The sequence below is a fragment of the Melospiza melodia genome, chromosome 17, assembly GCF_035770615.1.
Source record: "Melospiza melodia melodia isolate bMelMel2 chromosome 17, bMelMel2.pri, whole genome shotgun sequence".
Classification (NCBI taxonomy): Eukaryota; Metazoa; Chordata; class Aves; order Passeriformes; family Passerellidae; genus Melospiza; species Melospiza melodia.
The window spans coordinates 5,383,404-5,395,227 of NC_086210.1; the positions used below are offsets into that span (position 1 = coordinate 5,383,404).

General features: G+C 53.2%; 1 non-coding gene across 1 annotated transcript; it reads right to left on the bottom strand.

Annotated features, from left to right (window-relative positions):
* Window positions 1-10,636: 10,636 nt before the first annotated feature.
* On the bottom strand, window positions 10,637-10,719 carry LOC134426094 (small nucleolar RNA SNORD45). Its single transcript, XR_010029871.1, has one exon. It is a non-coding gene; the product is annotated as a small nucleolar RNA SNORD45 (small nucleolar RNA).
* Between the last annotated feature and the right edge of the window lie 1,105 nt (window positions 10,720-11,824).

Here is an 11,824-nt window from a genome sequence, read left to right on the forward strand (position 1 = left end):
GACGCATGTCTCTCAAAAAGGCATGCGTGCCTCTGAAGACCTCGGGTCTTCTTTTATCTCCCTTCTAAATGCATATGCATACAGTTTCACAATAAGTTCATACATATTCGTTCTGTGTGACATTTAGCACCAGTTCTTCTTTATCAAAGGAATTTCTAAGTCGGGGGCAAATCGACCTTGTGGTCTTTTTTGTTTTTCTTTCTCTGTCTCCTTGCTGTCTCGGCATGCGAGTTCTTCCTTTAGCTTTGGCCTCACAGACTTTTCACTTTTCTTAGACACTTCATTTAATTCAGAATGGATCTTTACTCTGTCTCAAGGGTCCAATGGATATGGGGGAAAATGGTGCAGAGGAGGGGGTCAGATCTCAGGTCAGCCAATAGGGAAACAAGGGTTGAGGAATACAGCAAACTAGGGCAAATGGAGGGACAGAGAGAGAACATTCTAGGGCCAAACAAATGTGGGCAATAGGAGTTGAACTAGGGTAATTAGGCCAATGGGCCAATGGGGTAACCTAACATAACATAAATCAGCATGTGTCTGCAAAGGTCAATATGAGAAGAAAGCATCTCACCCTAACCTGAAAGCCTATTCCTCTTATCTAGAACCAGTCCTCCATGTTTGGGGGATTGAGACTCTGATGGTAGGCCTCTGGGCCTTCACACGTCCTCACAGCTGGCCCAGAGCAAGTCTGGAGGGGTCTTGGTGGCAGCTTGGGCTTGGCACACACTTGAGGAGGGTGTCTGCTTTCAACAGGGAGCTTAGGAGTTTTAGAGCGCTAAAAGAAAAGAAAAAAAACCCTCTTTGCCTGAGAGCAGCCAGTTGTCCAAGCTAAGCTGATGCCAGGTGAGTGAGGAGAGACAGGATGGGGTTTGGAAATGTGGAGCAAGGCTCTCCACACTGTGCCAGATCTCAAGACACAGCTTCTCAGAGCAGGCCAGAGCTCCTTTAGCAAAGTCCCTGGGACAATGTCACTCACAGAATTCTGCTAACATTTCTTCTCTAAATAGAACCATACACCCTTAAAACAGGAATGTGGATTTATTAGAAGCTCTTTGAAATATTTCTCCATAACAATAGGAAAAAAACTTCCTAGTGAACTGCACTACAGTAGAGGGAAATCAAGACAAAACCATGGTTTGTCAGGACTTGCTTGATTCTAATGAGCCCCATGGTGCATTTGGAGCTGAGCCCTTGAATCTCAAGGTCTGAGAGGAGATTGCACAAACCTTTCCAGGAGTCAAAGACAGAAGAAAACCCCAGAGTGTCTCAAAGCATGAATGGGTCCCACTGAGGTCCATCCCCAAAACATGGTCCTCATGAGTCCTTGGAGGAGAGAATTGGAGGCCAGATGGCACAAAAACCTCTCAGAAGCCTCACTGAGGAAAGGAAATTCCAAAGCACCTTAAAAACCATTATTACCTCAAAGTATTAATGAGTTCCACTGAGTGTCAATACAAAGCTCTCAAGGGACTCGTTAAAGCAGATAACTGAGGCCATGATTGCACAAATCTCTCACCGAGTCTCTATCAAAAGGGAAACACCAAGTACCTTAAAATAACTGAAGTACCTTGAAGCATTAATGAGCCCCACTTAGGGTTGTTACTGACAAAGCCTCTCCATGGACTAATTACAGCAGATAATTGGAGGCCATGATTGCACAAAGCTCTCAGAGACTGCAAGGCCAAAGCAAAACCCAAAGTCCTTTGAAAAACCTGCAGTCCCTGCAGGGAGCATTCAGGAGCCCCCAGCGCCATTGCTGAGCAAGGCTCCCCAGGGACTCCTTCCAGCAGATCCTTGAGGCCGCTGGGATGTGAGATAGGGGGGGATGCTGAGGGCAGGACAAGGGGCTGACAGTGCCCAGCCTGGATGGGGCTGTGCCAGGAGGCCCCAGTGTCTCAGGACAAGGTGTCTCCTCACAGCCCTTGGTGGCACAGACCCTGCTGTGCCCCTGGGCAGCAAGACTTGTCTTCTCTTTGTCCCCAGCTGTCATCAGTGCCTCCAGTTCTCTGCTCTGCCTGGGGCCTGGGGATACTTTCTCTGTCATGTTCCTCAGTGAGAACCATTAAAAGTCAAAGAAACTTTGGAGTTGGATTCTGACTTGGAGTTCTGGAGAAGTTTCTTCAGCTCCCTCTCAGGGACTGATGTTCAGGGCATCAGCACAAAGCCCCAGAGGCTCATTATAGTCTTTGTGCTGTGTCTGTGCTGCTGAGCTGGGCTGGGCTCCTGGCCCAGAGGCAGCTCCTGGCAAGGACAGCACTGCAGAGAGACAGCTCTGCCCAGGAGCAGCTCCTGTGCACAGCCCAGCAGGGCTGGGGCACTGCCTGCAGCCACCCCAGGCACAGCACAGAGGCACAGAGAGTTTCAATCAGGCAGGGCTGGGAAGGGGCTGAGAAGTGCCTGGGGCAGAATCACTGCCAGCCCTTGGCACAGGAACCTCTGGCTGCAGGATAATGCAGCTGCCGTTCCTGGAGTGATTTCCTACAGCTGGAACATCCCAATGCCTACAGACTCTGTGAGTACATCTCTGAGTATTTCTGGTGCAGGGGAGGTGAAATGCTCATGAAGCTCTGATATGCTGTTGGCTTCTGATCAGTCACAGAATATTTCCAAGACAAGGATGTTGATAAAAATGAGGACATTTCCTAAGACTTTGTCTTCAGATTCCTAATACTGGAGAATGACATAGAGGGGGGGATAAATATTAAAGGACGATTATGAATTTTGACAAGTCCCTGAGACATCTGAACTGTTCCTTTCAGTGATCAATAGGTTCACAGGAGATCCCTGATGTGCCTTCAGCCACTCTGCCTATGGTCAGCAGCAGCATCACCCTTGCTGGAGTCATCAGGCTCAGTCTGAGCTGTTCTTTCTCCAAGCTGCAAACAGAACCTGCCCCCAGACAGTGCCCTGCAAACAGGCAGGGTTCTGTAGGGCCAGGGAGAGTGCACAGAGATTTAGGGTCTGTGAGGGCTGGAAACCCCTGCAGGAGGAAAATCTCCAGCAAGCAGAGAGAAGATCAGGCAATGAGAGAAAACAAAACCCAGCAATGCTGTGGCAGGGTGAGTTGAGAGATGTCGACAGGATCCCCTCCAGTGCAGCCCCTCCCTCTGAACAAGCCCCCTCCCTCCTGTGCCCCAGCCAAGCCTCTGCCCTCAGGGCCGGGGCTCCAAGGCGTGCAGCCCCTCCTGTGCAGGCAGAGCTGCAGCAGAGCCGTGGGGCAGCTCTGCAGCCCCGGGCCCAGTTCCCTCTGCAGAGCACAGGGCTGGGAGCAGCTGCCCAGCCCTGGGGGCTCTGGAGGGGGCACCGCTGGCTCAGGGTGACGCTGTCTCCAGTGCCTGGCTCTGGGCAATGCTGTCAGTGCAGCCAGGAAAGGAGCTGCATCTTCCTTCATCCAATGCCAGCATAAGGACACTTGGAAGTCCCTCTGAGATTTCAGTCCAAGCCGGGAGCTTCAACCCAGCATGCAAACCTGTCCTAGAACATCTCTCAGTGATAAGATCCATGGGGAAAGGCAGAGGTGTGACACTGAAAATGCTGCTGGGTTGGTGAAATGAGCAATGTGAGTCCTTGGCTACAAATGTGGAGCTGGGCTGTGATGGATCCATCTGCGCTCAGCAGTGCCTGGGGGTTTTTAAGAGAAACGTGGGACTGTGAATATTCTCCACCTGAGAAAAGTGAAAGCCCAGAGGAACTGCAAACAGAATGAAGTGACAGATCATCTGCCCCCAGTCTCCACTCATTATCTTGCCTCAGGGAAATCACTCTGTTCTACCAGAGGGCAGCAGAAATGCTGAGGGTTTCTGATATCCAAGAATACCAGGAAGTACATGGAAAGAGCTTAAAAAGAAAACATCAGAACTCTTCAACACAAGAGCATGTCTCTGTGTGTTACAAAGGAGGGTGTATGGGAAATTGCTTTGATTTTGGTTACTGGTATCTCCTCTAACCCTTCACTGTCCCTTTCTCCATGAACAGGTGCCCAAGTGCAGCTACAGCAAATGTCCAACAGCAGCTCCATCATCCACTTCTTCCTGCTGCCATTGGCAGACACGCGGCAGCTGCAGCTCCTGCACTTCTGCCTCTTGCTGGGCATCTCCCTGGCTGCCCTCCTGGGCAACAGCCTCATCATCAGCACCGTAGCCTGTGGCCACCACCTGCACACACCCATGTTCTTCTTCCTGCTCAACCTGGCCCTCACTGACCTGGGCTCCATCTGCACCACTGTCCCCAAAGCCATGCACAATTCCCTCTGGGACACCAGGACCATCTCCTACTCAGGATGTGCTGCTCAGCTCTTTTTCTTTTTGTTCTTTATCACAGCAGAGCTTTCATTTCTGACCCTCATGTGGTCCGACAGCTCTGTGTCCATCTGCCAAGCCCTGCACCACAGGACCCTCTGCCCCCTGGCAGAGCTTGTGCCCACATGGCAGCAGCTGCCTGGGCCAATGCCTTTCTCAATGCTCTCATGCACACGGCCAATACATTTTCCCTGCCCTATGTCATGGCAATGCCCTGGGCCAGTTCTTGTGTGAAATCCCCCAGATCCTCAAGCTCTCCTGCTCACACTCCAGCCTCAGGGAACTTGGGCTCATCATGCTTAGTCTTTGGTATTTGGTTGTTTTGTGTTCATTGTTTTCTCCTATGTGCAGATCTTTAGGGCCGTGCTGAGGATCCCCTCAGAGCAGGGACAGCACAAAGCCTTTTCCACCTGCCTCCCTCCCCTGGCTGTACCTCTGTTTATCAGTACTGCAGTATTTGCCTGCTGTTGCAGGCTCCCAGCCAGGTAATAATTAGCATTGACTCCATGATTGCAGAAGGCTGATCCATCGCTTCATTCTACTACATTACATCATATCATACTGTACTTATTAAGAAACTCATCCCCTTTCAGACAGTCCAATACAGCTTTGATCTAATTGATCAATCAATCCAAACACCATGCAGTGGCCAGGCAGAGCTGTCAGCAAAGGAAGGGCCCAGCCAGGTGGGGCAGCCGGGGGATGCCGACAGCCTGCAGGGACAGAGGCGCAGGGCAGGGACACCGTGGGACAGCCTGGGCTGCACAGGGCACAGGGATGGGCAGCAGCTGCAAGACAGCCCTGCCAGAGCCAACTTGGGCAGCACTTTGGCCATGGCTGCTGGCCCTGGGGCCAGGAGGAGACAAGTGACCCTTGCAGGCCTGGGGCCTCATTGCCTCCTTGTCCCTGCTCAGCAGCCTGGCAGGGGCTGCCCCATGCTCCTGCCCTTGCCATTGCACATCCCCCCATGCCAGTGCCCATCCCGGGAAGAGCCCTGAGGAAGCAGGGAGGGACAGGATCTGCCTGGCCAGGGGCTGGGGCTCAGGCCTTGGCCCTTTGCATTCCTCAAACACATCCAGGTGTGCTCAGCACCAGAGACACCTTTGCCTTGTTTGTCCCCACCTGCCTCCAGTGTTCTGCTCTAGCTGGAACCTGGGGATACTTCCTCAGTTGCGTCCCTCACAGGGATCTATTTTAAGTCCAAGAAACTTCAGTGTTTCAATAGAACTGAGTTCTTGAGGGTTCTGTGACATCACTGAGGCGGTTGTGACATCACAGAGCAGGATATGAGACTATATGGATATGAGGATATGAGGATATGAGAGCAGAGTCTGCCATCATAGAGGGTGGCTCTGTGGCATCAGAGTGGGTTGTGACATCACCCAGTGGCTGTGTTACATCATAGAGCAGGCTGTGACATCAGAGAACAGATTGTGAAATCACAGGGTGACTTTGTGTCATCGGTCTTCTGTGATGTCACAGCACTTCTGTATGACATCACAAGGTGACACAGAGTTGGCTCTGTGACAAAGCAGGAGGCTGTGTGACATCACAGATATGGCTGTGCGACATCACAGGGACAATGTGACATCACAGGACTGTGTGACATCACAGGTGCAGTGTGACATCACAGAGATGGTTGTGTGACATCACATGGGCTATGTGACATCACAGGGGCTGTGTGACATCACAGGGGCTGTGTGAGGTCCCTGGGGAGGTCACTCTGCCCCAGCCCCCCTCACAGCTCTCCCCAGAGCAGTCCAACCCTACTTGTGCACAGCAGGATTCCCCGTCCCTCTGGGTCCCCCCGCCCCCGGCTCCACAGCCTCCCCCAGAGGATGTTCCACGAGATCGACCCCAGAGCCTGACACGGAGACGGGGGGCTGGGCCCTGGGGGTGGCACAGGGGGACAGGGACCCCCCAGCAGCGTCCCCGTGTCCCCTAGGGCCAGAGCCTGGGCCAGGGCTCCTTCACCCTGCTACCAACAAGGGCTTGAGAGCGCTGAAAAAATCCCCAGCAAGGGAGCAGCAAAAACCAGATTTAATATTAAGGGACAGCAGCACAGAGTTCCTTGGCAAGAGTCACTCCGCTCCTGACTGGACACTTCAGGCACACCAGGGAAACAAAGCAACAACAAAACCAAACAGAGTCCAGGTAATCAAACCAGAAATGAACTGAGAACTGTCCCTGTGTGTGTGACACAAAGACAGTGAGGGCAAGGATAAAAGGAATACAGCCTAAAAGCTTAACAGAGCTCAAACTTAACAGGACTTAACTTGTACCTTAATGTTAACTGATACCTTCAAGTTCACAATTTAGCAAAAGAGCAGAGTGTAACAGCATTTAACCTAATTTAACCTATGACTTTGCAATTTAACAGAGGAAAAACACTTTACAATATTTAACTTAGCTTATAACTTATATTAAAGGTAACAACTTAGTTACTAAGAACTACTCTTAGCAGCATTTAAATTCACTTACAGCTTGTGATTTAACCTTACCTACAAGCCTGAGTGGCTCAGTTATCCAAGGCACTCAAACCCCTCAGAGAGCAGCATTTCTGCCACATTTCCCCAGCACAGGCACTCCTGTGTGCACACAGACACAAAGAGTCAGGGCAAGGCGCCTGTGAGCAACTCCCCTGAGGGCAGGCAATGCTCCCTGAGAATGCTTTGGCATCTCCCCAGCGGGCAAAGGATTGAGCCTGGAGGAGTGGGGGGATCAGCCCACGCTCTGTCGTTGTTCAGGATCCCCGAGTGCAGCAAACAGGGGAGTTCCCAGCTGGGAGAGGCCCCACTCAGAGGGAGTCGCTGGCCCAGGAGAGCTCCAAGGGCTCCTTTTGGAGCAGGGCCCCAAGAGAGGGGCTTCAGTCCCAGCAATGGTTCATCCTGGCCGCACTTGGCACCAACAGCTTTCTTTGGCAGGGTGAGAACAGGGATCTTGTGCCACTGAGGGAACAGAAACAGTTCCCAGGGCTGCTGCTAAAGGAACCAGGAGCTGGTTGGGCAGCAGCAGTGCCTGGAGCAGACAGTGTTTGTGATGAGCTGCGGAGGGGCTGAGCCCAGGGGCTGTTGGCCAAGGCCGAGGCACAAGGGGAATTTCTCAGCTGGCAGGGTGGCCTCAGAAGGGGAAGGGGAGATAATTCACCCTGTCAGTGAGCTCCCAGTCACTCCCAGTATTTCCACATCCGTGCTCCAAGTGCTGCTCCCAGCCCTGATCAGTGGGGATGGGAACATCCCGCTCCCTTGCTGGGGCAGGGTCACACCTGAGCCAGGTGTGCAGGGCAGGACCTTGTCCTGACCCCAAGCACTGTCCCAGCTGCAGGATCTGCTTCCCATCGGCCTCTTCCTCCTGCAGCCCCAGCCCAGCTTGGTGCTGAACAAAGGGGCTGGGCTGGGGCCATCCCCCAGCAGGGGCTGCTCACCCCCTCTGCCCCCTCCCCAAATTCTCTCTGGGGCAGCAGAGCTGGGGCAGCCCTGTGGGGAGGGACAAGGGGGTGACACCGGCATGCAGGGGTCACACACGGCCCCTGGGGATCCCCCCTCACTCCCACAGTGCCAGGAACACAAACCCCTCCATGGAGCCCCTGTCCCCCAGCAGCACCTTGTGCGCAGGGTCTGGGGGCAGCTCTGGGGGTCTGGGGGTCACGACTGCCCTAAAACCCCCTCCCAGCCCCAGAGCCACTCCAGCTCCATCAAACCAGCCCCCAGATTCCTGCTGTCCCCCACACCCCGAACCACTCTGTGCAATAGAAATGGCCCCAAGATCCATCAAAACTCTTTCCCACCTCTGCCAAGACCCACCCAAGTTCTCTCCAAGCCACACAGCCCTTCCAGAACTCCCAAAACTCTCCCATAGACCCCTCTAGAGCCCCCTTAACCCCTTCCCAGCACCACAAATGGAGCCAAGAGCCACCAGAACCCCTTCCAATCCTCTCAGGATCCCCTAAATTCCTTCCCAGCCCCCCGTGGCACTGACCAGGAGAGGCTTGTGGACAGGAACATCCACAGGTGAGAGCAGCTCAGGCACTTCAGCAGCGTTTTAGGCACTTCCATCCCTTTGGGCTCTTCCCAGAGGCTTAAAGATGTTAGAGGGAGGACTGCAGAGGGGGATGAGGGATGCCAAGAGTGGGATTTTGGGGACTGGCTGTTCCTCCTGCCTGACTCCATCTCTAGAATTCACCAGGTGTTTGATGTCCATAAAAACCTCCAGACCACCAGGATTCAGCCACCCTCAAAAAACCCCAAACCACCAAAATTCAGCAAAAAAACACCCACCAAGGAGTTCCCCTCTCTGGTCTCCCTACTTTGCAGTTCAGGGGCTCCCTCCTGTCTGGGCTCCTGCAGCCCCAGTGTGTATTGGTGTCCCCTCTCTCTGGGCTGCTGGGGCAATCCCAGAGGTTCCTTCCCTGGGCTCCCCAGGTGAGTCAGAGGGGCCCAGGGGTGCTGCCTGTGCAGGGTCCTCATTTCAGCACCCAGGGTACCCAAGGGTGAAAAACGCCAATCACTTGTTTTTAAAATTTTAAAAGTTTAATAGTAATAAAATGGTTATAAAAATAGTAATATAATTAGAGCATTAGTAATTTGGACAATTAGGATTTAGGACAATATGAGACAACAAAAGCAAAGAGTAACAGACGTCAAGGTACCTTTTTCTGGGCAGCATAAGCCCAAAAATGGACACACATTAACCGAGGATTAACCCTTAAAAATAATAACCTGTTGCATATTCACACACCTCATACATGATGCATAAATTCCATTCAAACACAGGATTCTGTCTGGTCAGTGTCAGCTTCTCCCTCTGAATCCTGACAGCATCTTCAAGCCTGAGAGAGGCAGGAAGCAGTTAGTTTCCTCTGATGGGAGAGCAATAAATTCTCTTTCTCTGAAAGATTTAGGTGTCCTGTGGCTGCCATCTTGCTGTGAGTACCTCATTCCGTTCTTTAAAAAATACCTCACATACACAGTTTCTATTTTAACATTATGTTATAACCTAAACTATATTTAACACAATTAAAAATCAATTAAAAAATCAATACAGCATAACATCCTAACATAACACATAATATTCGTTTTAATATTTGCAAAGAGCCAATCATAAAATATGCATTCTTCACACCATGGGTGTCCCTTGTCCATGGTGCCACCATCTCCAGGCTCCTGGGCTCCCCCTTATCGGGGCGTCTGACACCGCAGGCTGCAGAGGCTCCCCCAGCTCCGGGGCCCCCTCTCCGCTGTGCCAGCCCCCAGCCTGCCGGGCCCGGGCCATCCCCCCGTGGCTGCGGGCTGGTGCTGCAGCGCCTGCCCCGGGCAGCCCGACTCCCCCCCAGGGAGGGTCCCCCGCACCCCCGGCCCAGCGCTGGTGCTCTGCCGGCACCAAACACCGGGACCCCCAAAATTCTGCCAGGCCGGAGCCGCCAAGGGGCGCCCGGCCCTTGGCCTGCTATAAATTGCAGTATTGGCTTTGTGCAAATGTTAACATGGATTTTATATGGGTGCTGTTAAAATAACTTTCTATATGGGTGCTGTTAAAAAAACTGTTATAAAGATACAGTTTTTATTTCTGTTGTTAATTACCAGCTATCAGCACTCATCCTCTGAAGGCAGTGTGGGCAGCGGCCAAAACTGAAGATGATAAGAAAGGACCAAAACCACAACCAAGGAATACACATGCCCTAAAAAGGTGGAACTGAGGAGGACCCATGCTAAACAGCTCTTGGAATACGGAAACTTCTTTGGGAAAAAAGTTTACTATGCATAAGTGTCACAGACATCTTTTATGGAAAATCCTTTCCTTAGGATTTTTCCTCCTGAAGAGCTGAGAGGCCTCAGGAACAAAATGTAAACATTGATTATCTGCTGCTGTGGAACACAACAGGTGGATCTGTGATTGGTCTCATGTGGATGTTTCTAATTAATGGCCAATCACAGTCAGCTGGCTCGGACAGAGAGTCCGAGCCACAAACCTTTGTTATCATTCCTTCTTTTGCTATTCTTAGCTAGCCTTCTGATGAAATCCTTTCTTCTGTTCTTTTAGTATAGTTTTAATATAATATATGTCATAAAATAATAAATCAAGCCTTCTGAAACATGGAGTCAGATCCTTGTCTCTTCCCTCATCCTTGGACCCCTGTGAACACAGTCACAGTCAGACTAAACAGCAAGCTGCAGACTGAACTCACAGATGCACATTTCACCTCAATCCAAATGGATTTCTCCTCTGGAAAATTCCACCTCTGCCTCAGAGCCCTCTCCCCAGGCTGCGCCCCAGCCTGGCCTGAGCACTCGATGCCAGTAGTGGGAAAAGCTGCACTGCCAGAGGGATCGGGGGCGGGCCGGGCCTCAGAGCAATTCTAGAGCTAAAGCGTGAAAGACATCAGAGCCGCTCAGATAATACATGCCAGCGCTCATCCCGGGCCCGGCCACCGCCTCCTCCTCCTCCTGCTGGGGCCCTCCCAGCCCGGAGCCGCCGTTTCCAGCGCCCAGGGCCGCTCTCTGTGGCTGCAGCCCGGCCCTGCCACAGCAGCCCTTGGCCCGGCGCTGGAGCCGGTGCCGCTGTTGGCAGCAAAACCCACCCCGGGCAGAGCCGCCCCGGCCCGGCTCTTCCCGCGGCCTCGGCTCGGCCCCGCCGCCCACATCGCCCTCAGCGCCCTCAGCCCTCCGCCGCCTCGCCGGGCCCTGGGCCTCAGCGCCCTTCGGGGACCGCGCTCGGGGCAGCGACCGCTCGGGGCACCGCGGATCGGCCCAGCCCTGCACCGGCCCCGATCGGGTACCGCGGATCTGCCCGGCCATGCTCGGCCCCGCTCGGGCACGGCGGATCTGCCCGGCCCCCCCAGCCCCGCTCGGGCACCGCGGATCCGCCCAGCCCTGCACCGGCCCCGATCGGGTACCGCGGATCTGCCCGGCCATGCTCGGCCCCGCTCGGGCACGGCGGATCTGCCCGGCCCCCCCAGCCCCGCTCGGGCACCGCGGATCCGCCCAGCCCTGCACCAGCCCCGGGCCCGGCCCGCACCACGCACCCGCTGCCGCCGCCGCCGCTCCGCTGCCAGGGACACGCGGCCGGAACGGGCAGGGCCGGGCTGGCAATGGGACCCGCCCGCAGCCGCCTCCGCCTGCCCCGGCACCAATCAGCGTCTTCCACCCAACGCAATGGGCATTTTGAATAACGCGCGGTTTCTGATTGGCTTTTGGCAGATATTCAAACGAATACTTTGTGTGTTACGTTAGAAAGTGATGCTGTATTAGTTTTCTTAAGTAGTGTGTTAAATCTAGTTGTAGATTGTAACAAAGCGTTAAAATAGAAACTATGCTATGTAAGATACTTTTTTTTTTAAAAGAAAGGACGCACACCAGTCAGCAGCCAAAGGACACCTCAATCTTTCAGAGAAAGAGAATTTATTGCTCTCTTATCAGAAGAAACGAACTTCTTCCCGCCTCACTCGGGAAGAAGCCGTCAGGATTCAAAGGAAGAAGCTGACACTGACCAGACAGAATCCTGTGTTTGAATGGAATTTATGCATCATG